Source organism: Falco rusticolus, chromosome 1 (assembly GCF_015220075.1).
Source record: "Falco rusticolus isolate bFalRus1 chromosome 1, bFalRus1.pri, whole genome shotgun sequence".
Lineage (NCBI taxonomy): Eukaryota > Metazoa > Chordata > Aves > Falconiformes > Falconidae > Falco > Falco rusticolus.
In genome coordinates, this window is record NC_051187.1 from 56,757,321 (window position 1) to 56,771,848 (window position 14,528).

Sequence of the window (14,528 nt, forward strand, 5' to 3'; positions counted from 1 at the left end):
TAACTTTTTCCTGTTTAAGAAAGCAGCTGGCCAGTAGAGATTGGTTTGCTACCTCAGAATTTAAAGCCAAATGTGTAATTATACAAGCTATAAATAAGCGGATTTTGTGCAGCAAGAACCTCATTACAGCAGTGTAGCTATGTTGAGCCAGGAAGCGATGTGATTAACAACTGATAAGTATCTGACAACTCAATAACTTGGCTTTGCCTTATAATAATGTACATCACCTTCTAAGTTTTGTCGTTAGTGTCTATCTGTTGTTAATTGTCTCACAACAGAGGGGAAAATTGTTTCCAAACATGAGGAACAGCCAATATGTATGCACCAAACATATGCAGTCTAACAAATAAAAAACTGTATTACCTGACATATCTAGCCACTGTTTTAATTGCTGGCAAATTCCCTACTCAAAATTCTGTAAGGTGGTGCAAATTATGACAATAAAACCATTTCCAGTTATTTCCAAAGGGTATTTTTCAACAGGGCATTAACAGGAACTCATCAGACATGTGAAGATAATGAACGTCCGTTTCTGTATGTGATTTCCTTTTGAAGGGAGGGAGACAGTCACAATAGAAGGAATCTGCCAAGGGAAGAATGAAAGCGGCCTTTATGTTACAGCCCCACAGACAGCAGTCCAGCAAGAGGGACAAAGATCACTGGTCTAACCCCACAAAATCCCTCAGCCTCCGTTTATGAAACACACACTTATGAATAACAATTGAGGTGATGCAGCTGAGAGGGAGGTGTTACTCTTCTCCAATACAGGCAGTATTTATAGGAGGGACACTGCACAAAACCTCAGAGCAGCTTTGAGACCTAGAAGGATTTAAGTGAGGAGCTCTCTCCCCTTAGTCCATATATTAGGCACAGTTGCACAATCAGTGTTACTCTTCTTAAAATATCCCATATGCAAATCCAAAATGAGCAGATATTACAGACATGAACCATGTATTTCCGTGGCAATTCTTCCATGAAATCATCAGCCGGGTTGTCAGCAGCACTAAAGCCAATGAAAACACTACAGAAATTACAAAAGAAGGAGGTGATTTGTAACACAGGCAAGCATTATTCTTTGTCAGTAAGAAAGAAGAGAAAATTGAAAAGAAAAAGGAGTTCAAGGCCAGGAAACTAATTTCTCCAGCTGCTATACCAGCCAGCAAGATCAGAAAGGCTTCAACCGCAGTTGGTAATAGCTCTTTTCCTCTTGACACTCTTTGGAAACCACAACTAAATGGCCAACTGTGGGAGGAAAAAAAGTACTCTATATTGTACTTTATTTCCTATATTATTGAGCTAAAGAGTGTCTCATGAGCAAGGATTTTTTATCTTAATAGAATCAGTCCAAGTTTATAAAGAGAATACTGAGAGTTATATTTCCTAGTTTGTCATCTAAGCAAAATCTGTTTCCTTTCTTTCCTTCTTGTTACTGGGTTAAAGAGAACACTAACACAGAACCTGTCTTTCCAAAACACACCTTGATTTTTGAGAAGAATGTGTGGATGATCCTATCCAGGAAGGGTTTGGGGAAAGACACCTTGAATAGAAGAAATCCCTAAGATTCTCCAGTAGTTTCTTTCAATTAAGCTTAAGTCTCGGGCCTCTGTAGATTCCATTTTTTGATTGTCCATACCACAAACAAGAACTTCAAGAGCTTCAGCTGGCACCAAGAAGTAACAGCACATGGTACTGTTGCCTGACACAAATATTCCCATGGTGGATGGAGGTTTTTTATCTTAATTTCAAGCAAAAAGTACGTAATTAGATTTTAGGAATAAACAGGGCAAGTATAGCACTGTTGAGTTCACCAAAACTTCTTTGCACCAACATGGAAATCAAACAGTTCCCACAAAGTGAACAAACAAATAAATAGTAAAGAATACACTGATTTAATTTGCCGAAAGCGCAAGTGACATCAGCAGCTCTAGAATACCAGAATCTAGTCACAGTACATACGTTTTCCATGAGAGATTGTCCATTCCAATTTTTTCTGCTCTCAGAACAGTTGCACCCAGTTGCTAAGGCAAGACAGGAAGAGCTGTCATTTCCTACCCAGAAAACCGCCTAAGCAACCAACAGCAAACCAGCAGTCAAATCTTTCTCTGCTTTAAGCCTCCAGTGTCTGCCAGACTCCAAACTGTTTCTCCAACATGCTGTCTCTAAAATGACTTGCTACAAACTTTAAGCAAGTTTGAGCTCTCAGCTGGGAGTGCTGTTGTCTAATGTTGTCTGCTTTATTTCAGTCCAGGCTGCCTTTTCAGGTCCTTCAACACAAATATCCCAGTGCACAGATCTTTACAGGGACCTGAGCTTTCTGGTTTATTCCACAGCTTAAATGTCATGTTCACACCTTCCTCCCCTATCCACTGCTGTGTGACTCAGCAATCATTTCCCCCACACCTGCATTTCCTCTAGCATTTAGTATCTTGGCTCAGTACTCAGAAGCTGCTCTGACCTGCAGCCCACACATGCAGGTTCTGTTGCCAAGGGCCTGGTTAGCCCTGTTATCCCAGTCTGCAGACATGAAGACTGGACCTCCAACTTTTTTTTTACTAGAAAGGGCACAACCAAGGTCTGGTCTACTCTATGAACAGAAGGTATTCAAGAAAGCCAACAAAAATTGCCACGGAAGACAGACCATATATATTCTTACAAGTTGTACAGGAATTGTATTAATTCCAGCCTTCAACTTAGGTCTGCAGATTTGTGATGAAAGGAAATTTTTAACTTGACTAGATTCAGCTATGAAATATATGGCCTTGCTAAAAATGAACATTAGCTCATTTACCCTGACCATGATATGGACCAAATCATCAATCTGGACATGGATCTAGATAGACTGGACAACCTTCCAGTACTGCAAAGCCAACTGGACTTTGCATTTGTCTATTCATGTTAAGAGAGTCGCTATGTTCTTTTTATCTTTTTTGAAAGAATCAAGAGCTTAAAAATTCAGCATAAACTAAGCATTTTACTTACATGACTAGACAGTTGCCGCCTTGTCATCTTGGATCTTGGTTTGAAACTAGAAGAGAGATTTCTAGTTAGTCTGCCAGACAAATTAATGTTAATAGCAGCAGCCAGCCATGCTAAATCCTTCTCCTGTGGGAAGACCCAGGATTTAGCTGGGACTGCTCACTACAGTAGCAAACACTGGGTTCCGACTTGCAGAATTGTACCACATCTGTGAAGAGGAATTTCCTGTCTGGGGTAGCTAGGGAAAGCCATAAGAACCTGGATGTACAAGTTTCAACTGACAGGTTTTGATACTCACTAGTAGAAATACAGAAGGGCAGCAGTATGATAGTACGCAGTACCCGTTATAGGAACTTCTTCTCATACTACCACCCACACACTTCTCCCTGGTGGCTTCTAGCACAATGTTTTGCCATTCCCAAGTCTACTCACAAAGTGCTCAATAATTTTTTAAATCCTGAGAAACTTCCCCTGAAACTTGCCTGCCAAGAAGTAATACAGAAGCAAAGCAGTGTTTTGCCTCCAAGGTTTGAAACACTTTTTTTTTAATTTATATATGTTTTGAAGAACAGAGAGCAAATAGCTCTGTTGTCACTATATGAGTCACAAATTGCCTCCCCAGGCACAGACCTCAGTGATGTCAGGCCTGGGGTCAAAAGTGGATCTAAAGCAAGTTGACACTGATGTGCTTTTATTTCTGTGGTAATAACAGAGTGGCAATTTGACATCATCCAAGATGGCTATCCATTTACAAAGTGTTTTACAAGCATTAACAGCTTGCAATTAGCAATGCTTTAAACTGATAGACAAGATGGACCATTATTGCCATTTCGGGGAGGCAGCATAAATGAAGGAAGAAGGTAGACTTAAGTGATCTACACAAAATCACAGCTGCAGCTAAACTCAGACCCAACTTGCAAGCTTCATGTTGCCTTTGTCTGAAAGTCAGCAAATATGCAAGTGGGATCACATGCCATCACACATTCAGCAGTGAGATATGGGGAGTAGCATAGCCAAGTTCTTGTGAACTCATACCCCATTTAAATAGATACTGGCTGCACTGCTACATTAATACAGTCAGCCTTGTTACAGACACGCTGTTGCAGACCCAGGGAATTTGGGCATCTCTGTACCATGTTCCTCACGCTTCCATTCAGGAATTACTACAAGCCAAGCTGAATGTTTCTTTACCTGCAGCATCAGCAAGTCACATCGTCTTACTCCTCCTTGATGTCTTGTTTTCCAGAGAAGAAAACAGAAAGCTTTTGAAACTGTTAAATTTAAATTTTAGATATTATTTTCTGCATAGCAGTCACCATAACGTGTAAATATTTATGAATTTTGTTAATACCACTCCTGTCAAGTGGGAAATTTTCAGCTTACAGATCAGAAGCGCAAGCAAAGAGCTCTCAAAGGTCCTTGCTTCTCCATCTTAAACACAGTATCTTCCTTACTATTCATTCTCTTCGTTAATTAGTTTTCAGTTATTTGATGCTCCCCTTCACCCAACAGTGAGCAAAGAGGAAGTGATAAAAGTTCTTTCCTAAACCTCTCTCTCCAAGAGGGTATGTTCACATCCACTAAAATTAAGCAAATACACTCATATTAAAAGAGACCAAACTACTGGCAGGCACCCTTGAATGCCCACAGACTCCAGTGGCTTCATTCCTCATAGAAAACACTCAGCATCTAAAAGTCATCACCTAGCAATTACAGCAGGAATATAACAAAATAATAGTAAGAACATCATCCCCAACAGCCTGGGTACCTAACAGGACAGAACCATTTAAAAGAGAAAGAACATCATCTTCACAAAACTTTGTATGTTCAGATGAATGCAACCAAAAGAACTCATTAACAGTTCTCAAAAATCACATTTCACACACATTAACAAGTAAGTCCCAACAGCAAAACAAAGTTAGGAAATTATAAGCTATAAACAAATTGCTTTTAATTAGCCCAGGCAGAGCAGCACATCAACCCCACTATTTCACTTACCCCATTCCTGTGACAGCTCAAGCGACAAGCACAATGTGTTACACGAACACAGTCCGTGTTCTGCTGGGCAGCTCTCTCTGGCACTCTGCACAGCATAGCAAGCAGGGCAACAGACTTGGATTCAAGTACCCAACATCATCTTGCATTGAGCTGTAGATCGATACACAGCTAAACATGTGCATCTGAACATATACAAGTGACCTGCAGCTACTTCCCCTGCCATCGTTTTTACAATGCCCACAAAACTATACACCACAGCAATTATGTAACTTCCAGCTCTTTTTGCAGTGATTCAGACCAATGTTCTATAAAGGCTTCTTTATAGGATTTCCCTTAGAAATCTGTGTTGCAGCTACCACTACAGTGCACTTGGTCCTGGAGAAATCTGCCACTGCAGTTCCTTTGCTTCATGCTTCCCTTGGGTTTTCCACACACTGGGTTGTAGCACAGCTCTCTGGCTAGCATCCTCAGCACTTCTCGAAAAAAACAGCTGCAGCACACCAAAGCAGGTTCAGAAAAGCAGAAAACCACAATGCAGCTCCATGCCACCCACAGTAGTAGAGGCTCCTCAGCTGCCCTAGCTCACCCTTCCCAGCAACACCACCACTCTTACCACCTCCTCCTCAGCTCAAATCTACACCTAAGTCCCAAGAAGTTCAAGCTTCTCTCCAAGGTTTCCTAGCACAATCCAGGCTCTAGTCACTCCCTTTTCAAAGCCAGGCATTTTGTTTCCTCAAAAGCCTTTATGTAGTGAAGTCTCTCTTTGGCTCATGTTTAAACTTAGCAGGATGAGTGGCAATAAGATACCAGTAAGGCCCAGAAGGAACCCTCTGTCCTGTTACAAACATCCTTAAGACTGCTTTTTTAATCCATTTATGGTGCATCTTCATCAGTTTTATATATTCAAAATTTTTAAAGCAGGCTGTTTCCTGGCCCTGCAAAAGCTTCACTCAGTCTTGTTAGCCACCTGAACCTAACCGAGAGAAGTTGTGAAGTTCATTATTACAGCTAATGGCTTCATGCACGCTGCCTGGGCTGGGGCACTGCCTCAGCATGTGCTTGCCGTTCACACCAAGGGAAGCCTCTTTTGTCAATGCATTGTTCACATCTGCAACACATACTACAGCATATATAAATAGATATATTTAATTACCTCATCTCACTGATGTATTCCAACATGGTACGTCTCTCATGTGCCTCTGCCCATATCTTTCCCACGCTGTAGGGTATCCTTTATGCTACTTTCTTTCAGATCTTTATAGCACATGCTCCAAATCCATGCAAGGTTACAAGAAATCAGAGGGTAGGCATGACAAACTATAGTCACCCATCTATTCTATTTGTCCTTTTCCAATCTAGATAAAACATCAGCAGTTTTCCTGTTTTTCTTCTTCCACGACATCATCCATCCCCCACATTACCAGACCTTGCTTTCTCAGTATACCTGCCCCAAAATCCTCCAGCTGACTCTTTCTTAAGAAGTCCTGCCTCGCTCACCAGCAACACTGCCAGCCCCAAGCCTTTGCTTCTCTTCATTATTTAGTTTCTCACCAGTTCCACCCTCTGGTACCTTCCATTTTTCACTAAAGAGTGCAACTCCTCCTTAACTCTCCCTACAACAGAAACAGCAGGTGCTGTGCCATTCTGTTTCCATACCAACATTTCACCTTCTTCCTATTCTTGTACCCACTGCTCAGGACTTCACCTTTCAGACTCTGGCTTCAGCCTGTTATTGCCAGGTGCTACATTAGGACTCCTGCTTATGCAGGGATCAGTGAGACTTCAGGTGATTAGCTGAGCAGACCTCTCTCTCCTTTGCCCTTAGTGAATAGCAAACAGTGGCCAGAGGAGCTGGTGCCTTCCATATGCTCCCATCCTTGGCTGAGTTTCTTCAGGAAATTGATTGTTGTTATTTAAAGTATTAAACTACGATATTTCTTAGCCTCAAAAAGGAAGTCACTGTTCACCATGCAAGGGGAAAACTCTATTTGAATTATCTTTCACTTCACAAGCCACAAATCACAATGTGTCCATAACATTAATTACAGCATTTAGTGCAAAAATAAATTTATGTAAATAAAAGTAATTATAATAATTATTGCTACTGTGGTGCAATTATACTACCAACTGCCCTCTCAAATTATGATTGCCCTGACTTGCATTTCTAGTATCAGCTATGTCTTTATATACTTCCCCCCCGCCCAACTCAGAGGGAAAAAGAACAAGAAAGCTCCTCCCTCACACACCTTCATCACCTACCAGCATTCTAACCAAACTATCCTGTTCTGACCTACTAAACAGATTTACTAATCTTGTCAGGTTTAGCTGCTGTTCAGGAGGCAAACAGAGTGGATACAGCTGGGGGACAGGCAGTATCTGTGGCTCATGGAGTGCCCTCTGTTATGTAGTAAAAAGGACTAAATTTCCCACCAATACAAGTATTTTCAAGTTTCTCATAAACTGCAAACTGGGATCCAGTTTCACTTTGAAGACACAAAATGATAATGTTACTGAAACAGAGCACGTTCCCTGAACCCTCCAGGCTGGGAAGTCTGCAGGTACTTCACACCCACACAGGACAAGTAATTTCTAGTCAAATGTGGTTTACAGCTCCAATTGTCTCTATAGCTCCATAGCTATGTTGGTACCTATGTTTGTGTCTAAATCACAAGGCAAATATGCTCTGGAGAGTAAACCACAGTCCCAGGTACGCCACTTGCCTAAAGCGAACAGCTACACATCTACCCTTCCTGGCAAGCCACTTTCCTTCCAGTGGAAATTAGAGTGGACACAGAAGGTAAGAGTGTGGAGGAAGAATGTTACTTACTGGGTCTCATCTTAATCTGGTGTCAAGATGTATCCGGACTCTCATCCAGTTATCAGCTAAGAAGTATTCTTAAATTGCACTGGTGAGATCTGCCTTATAAATCGACACTCTCTGTTGTGTTTTACTCTGTAACTTTCTCCTCAGCATGGCTAAATAGACTAGGAAATACGACTTCAGCTAAGGTCAGGCTGCAACCCAGTAAGTGATTAAAAGGTCTTCAAGAATTGACTTCTAAGGTGTTGTAGAGAGTATATTGAACCAGTATTGCATTACGGTGCTGGAAATACCAAAGACGATCACTTTTCAGGTAAGGTGCAAAATGCAGGTTCTGCTTGCTGTGATCATTGTTAGCCTTTCAAATTTTGGAGCTTTACTCTCAGTGAACAAGCAAATGCCATTCTTTTTCACTGTTTTGAAGAGCTGTTTCTTACTATCTTGTAGCTGCATTCTACACATTCTACTCTGAAAAGAAGAAAAAAAATGATGAGTATGTTAAACTGAACTAGAGTGAGGATGTTGGTGTATAGGCAGCTTTTATGCCAAATCTGTTAGAATGCAGTTATCACAGAACAAGTTCGTAGTGCAGTAACCTCCAACACCATATATACATTAAAGACAGAAAATCCCGTGCCTGATACTTACTATGCAAATATATAATACTATCACTTCATGGAGATACATTATCACTGTCACAAAGAGATACTGTCATTTCATGACACAAGGGTTGATGCCTTACCAATATGGCTGTCCTTTTTCCTGCATGCACTATTTATGAACACGTACTGCTCTGTTTATCTGAGCTAGTATAGATCTCTTTCAAGACAACCCATCATTGTGCAGCACATGCCCATTTAACATCAAGAAAGAAGTTACAGAGTGCAAACCCAACAGGACCACATTGGTTTCTACGTTCACAAAACAATCTTGGCAGAAGACATCTTCAAAGACATACATTTTTCAAGTATGAAATATGGTGAGTATGGTCACATTTAGAAATCAGCTCTATGCCTCTTGCACACCCAAAGCTCTCCCTGAAGTATATAAGAAATTTTTTACTTCAGCAAACAAGCCACCCTTTATTGTTATCAATGACAGTCATCCACTTGAGCTGCTAAGTGATTTTTCATTATGGTAAGACAAGCAACCATGGATTTAGCTATCATTAGAAGAGCAATAAAAATGCAAAAAAGGGAAAAGTAATTTTTATGGACTGATTTTTTTAAAAACAAAAAGGGTCAGGGAACATAACATACCTCATCTAATTACTTAACAATTCAGAAGAAGCTGTAGCTTTGATTTCACTAATACACAAACGAGGTGAAAAAATACAAAATCTCTAATGAATGGAGGACAATTTCTCTGTTGCTACAGAGAACCATGCTCTTTAATACAAGATCATTAATCACGACATAGTAATTTTTTTGCACTTGGGTCTGCTGTTTGTAAAAGGAAATTTCAAACAAATCACACCATAACTTAGTTCTAATGAACACTTACCTATTGCAAATTACTACCAACATTTTTAGAACTAGAAGGGGATCTGTATGATCTTACTAATAGCTTATTAAAATGGTCAAGAGCTTCCTGTAGACGGTAAGAAGTACATAGAAAATTAGAAAGGAAGAGAGACACTAAAAGTTCTGTGATAAACTTTACAAGACATCAATTAATTTCAGTATATGAAAACCTAAGAAATTATTTCAAAATCTTAGCATCAGACACAAGTTTGACTCTCTTAAAAATAAAAGAAACATTCTAAAAAAGTTTTGATTACAATTAAGTCAGCTTAGTGCAAGTCATTGCAAGGACAAAAAATATACAAATCTGTACCATAGCAATAATTATTTTGTCTTACAGGAACAACTTGGGAATTACTTACCTTTCTCTAGACAATACATTGTTTTTGTATATACTGTGACACAAAAACTCCATTACCTTTCACCCATGAATTGGAAAAGTGGATTCTAGTGTAGTTTCTGTATCCTTTAGGCCAGTGACATCCAAGCCACTTGGCATTCTCTTTACTAACTAAATATACTTGACTTATATAATCTCATTTCATGTGTCCTCTGATTAGATTGGTTTTCTCACTCTTTAGCAGTAGGGGAATGACACTGTGCATGTTTTCTTCTCAAGAACCAGCCTAACCAGAGATGACTACTGCTGCTGCCTTTCCAACTGACTAAGGCAAATTGGATATAAATTTTCTTCTTGTCTTTGATTGTCCATACCATTACTGTTCTACATAAAATGTCTAGTATAACTACTAAATGCTTTTGTTGAACAGGATTACTAGTTATTATTATTTTCTTTTTAATAACTCAGGCATTGCCAAGACCAACTCCATAAAACACCATGTAGCTAATTTCAGCAGCTTCATAGGTCCAATTATATTTTCTTAGCAAACAAAATCATGATGGGCTACTCCTCAGCACTTGCTAAGATAATTTAGAATGGGATATATGTAGCTGCTGTCAAGAGATGTTGGCTGTGAATGATGAAGTCAAGCCATAATAAAACAGAGATAGCAGAAGTGAACAGATTTTGGAGTTTGAGAAGCAGGATGTTTTTGATCTCAGGCAAGAGCCATTCAATGTTGTATCTTGCCATCTATGCAAGGTCTGGATTTTATTGCCAGAGAATAGCATCTTTTTATTTATTAAACTAAACCACATTTATGCATGTTACTCCCAGTGTCATTAACAACAACTGTACATACACAAAAGCTACAGAAAGCAGTGGACAGATTGTAACCAATATTTTTTAAAAGAGCAAAATAAAAACATTAAGGAGAGCTTCTGATGATATTAGTATTTGGGATGTCAAGAATCTTCTCAAATGGTTTAAAGGATAGCTAACAAATATAGACAGAAGACTCTCATTCTACTCTGTTTCTTGCCTTCTATTTCATGTTTTTGACTGACTTTCCTTATCTGTAAGCTCTGCTATTTACACAGAACCCCTTCTATGGGACAATTTGGGATCTAGATCTGAAATGAGTACACGAGAACTAAACAGTTTAATCTGAAGTCAACACAATAACTTAATATGCATTGGAGTTTGTTGTGAGAATCACAATAAGAATATTTTATATTCAAAACTCATAGAAGAATCCAAATAAGCACAGGAACAAGGGTAGCACATCATAGCGAGGGTAGGTGGGTTTTTCAACATTAAGTAAAAATAATGACTTTTTTTCCAGTAACAAAAGCTAAGATTGCAAGTTAAAAGACAAAGCAAGATAGCTAGTAATCAGTAGGAAATTAACAACTATCCATGGAGGTAGTCACAATAAGGAAAAACAGTACTGGACTGGAATTAAACAGGGTGAAATAACTGAAAAGCTTTGCTCATCTGTTTAGGACTTTCAGATACAATAGCCTTGTTCGTAGTGCAGAGAAACAAAATAAGAATTAAAAGTTCAGAGAAAATGTTTTCCAAATTCTTCAGTCTGGAATTTGGTCTAAAGAAGCAGTTCTCCAAGAGTTTTACTAAGCAGCTTTGGTAAGAAAACAAGCATTTTTCTAATGAACCAATTCTACTTCATATTCTTTCCTTGCACATGTCCTGTGTAAAGAATTACTTCTTGGAGCACTTTGATCAGCGCAGTGCTCCTGATGCATTTTTAGGCATATTCTCTTTATTTTCTTGTACAGAACAGAGACATCCCCCAAAAAAACCCTCCCAAAACATGATGATCCACCAGTTTCCTTAATTTCTAGAGGAAAGTGAAAGACCAGGTGGAATATTAAGCACCATTGAGCCCACTATGACACTATTACAGATGCTATTACTCACCTCCATCAATGATTCTCCCAAAGTCTTTTGACATACAAACAAAAACTGTAAATGACACAGTCACAAGATAGAACAGCTTTTTGAGTGTGGTACAAACATCCAGGTCCCTCTTTGAATACTGTAGTTGCTGCTTTTTTATGTAGCCTTCTATCTTGGAAAAATGTAACAATCCTTACTTGAAGCTGTTTATTCTTAGAGTCAGGAACTGTTATCTCTCTAAAGGAAATCAAATCTGGGTCCTGTGAATCCTTCATAGTGCTTTCACCCAGAGCAGCAGTTCATAGCTACATCATGGAGAATTATATTAAATCCTAAATTTACATGCTATTTGTAAATTCAGACTGCACCTTCCCTGCAGTTCGCTTCCTATGCCATTCAATATCTCCTGTTTTTACCCCAAACCTTAAATGCTGTAGCACGTAACTTTAAAATGGAAAATGAAGTAGAAATTGTGGAGGGTTTTTAAAATTAGAATTAAGCATGATGATCATAATAGGGACTACAAAACATGTAAATGCATTATCTTCTTCAAAAGTATTGTAACAAGTTAAAAAAAAAAAAAAAGAACAAACAACAATACATCAGGTACAAAAGAAAGTTAGTAAGGATTAAGCCCTAAAAATACAATATCACCTTATCTTTCACAGGTGCAATGTATCTACTACTAGCAGACATATAGCCTTCTGTCTAGTTTTCACTTTAGCAACCTTTGTCAGCTTGTCACACCTGTACATTTTGGATTGAATTGCAAGATAGGGAGAGGAGTTTCTTCTCAGATCTTAAGAGAGAAATCTTGTGCATCAAATATTTTAAGAGCTGGTAAGGCACTTACAGTATTCCTGGAAACTTGGGGATATTATAGTAAATCAAAAGTCAAGAGCTACAATATGCATTTGGTGTATATGCATACGTAAAATCGTTTGCTGGCACCTACCAATCTACACAGAGTAACTGCCTGCAGCGGGATAATCCAAGTTAGTGCCCTTATCCACATGTATTTCTGAAATAAAACATACATTTCTAAAGACAATTTTTCTCTATCTACTTTTTCTTTAGTCAAACTTCCATTGAGGAATTCTGACCGATTTTGATCCTGTTGGAAATGGTCTCACAGCATTGTGCTTTCTTGGACTTATCACACAGGCTGGAAGCTCAAACATCTGAAGCTGTTGCAACATACGCAAGGTATCAACTACAGCTACTAGCTCCCATAACTGTAGAGAGGAGAGTGGGACTGTCTCTTGTTATATGTTCTTGTTCTTACAATCAGATTTCTACCCAAGCAGTTTTTACTTATCTCAAACAGTTTGTGGGATTATATTTTTTTAAGTTTCAAGGGATCTGAAAGATTTATTGAATTCTACTGCTTAGCATTATTGCCTAGAGTTAAAGGAAACATGTTAAATCCATGTTCTAAATTGACATGTTCAGAGAATTTAAAACTTGGTTCAGCACTGTTTGCCTCCGTAAATGGCTTCATTAGAATTGCATGAAGTAGACCGTTACTAAAATTGACTTCTCCCCAGATCTTAGTTGCTTTCAAATTTACACAGATGAGATGCTACAGTACAAGACAAAACATGCAAATATGTATATCTATTCACTTATGCACACCAAAACCCAGTTGTTTCTTTAAAAATTACAGATTGCAATATAGAAATTGGTATACACAATTGATTTTCTGTGTATCAAATCTGAGATATTTCCACTGTTATCGTTAGCATAATAATGTAATTTATGCATATTCAGTGATCTTTAAACTATGTTGATCAGGTTTTGTAGCTCTTTTAACTAAGGCAATGCTAAGCTTCAGGCAGGCTGCAAAACTTGATGAAGCATCACAGCTTCAACATATAGAAGACCACAATAAGTTCCAGACTGCTGTTAGAGTGGTGCTGGTATTTAATTTAGCTGGTTATAGTTGAGACCAAATTTTTAGTTTGATGCTTTAAATCCTTATTCAGTAAAGAACCCATTCAAACATCAAAAGCAATAACCCTAAACTTTAAGTATCTATTTAATTAATTGCCCATTTAATTTTTCCTGAAATCATAGACAGTAATTATGTATTGTACTTTTGACAGGTTTCCCCCACAGACCGTGTCACTTTTTTGCATATCCCTTCTTCAAGGGATCAGAAGAAAGGTTTATCCTTTGTCCATGTTCTTGCTTTTTCTATGCTTCCGACTCCAGAATCAATTGTTCTTCCTCCTTTAGTGTCTTTTATAGGTGTGGGGGTTTTGTGGCGGTGGTTTTTTTCCCCCAACTCTAGTGAAATTTACTGAAGTGTGTCTTGGGTCATGAACTACATCATCAAAAAAAGAGGAAACTTTAGGACAGCGATCCATTTATGACAGTATACTATCTACGATAGTATTGCATTACAGGGTAACCTCCTAAGTGTATGTTAGAGAACATCTAACATGAGATGTCAGATAATTTGCCCTAAGGAAGTAACAAATAAAAAAGGGTGTAAAAGCCCCCTGAAATTACATTATACACAGAATTTTCACCACTGTTAAAAAGAAAGCTGAAGTGATGACAGAATATAGGATGAACAGTATTACAGACAACATTAACATGAAAAATACGAAAATCTTTCTCTCAACTAATTTCCAAACTTTCAGGGAGTAACTTAATTGCAGTCTTATTTGTCACAAAACAAGAATTTTTTGAGTGTCTGCTTATGCTTCTTCCTCCCTGGACATATCAGCAAAATCTAGGAAATCATTAGCGGTCCTAGAATTGGAATAGATTTATTGTATATGTACTGGACAAACATAATAGCAGAGATTATACAGACAAACCAGTTCATACAGAAATCAAAAAGCTTTCTTACCTACTAAATACTCCACTAGCAGAAAAGGCAATTTGGTTTGTGACTAAAGCCCTGAAAATCAGACTTTGTTCACCCCTAGTCTGCTCTGTG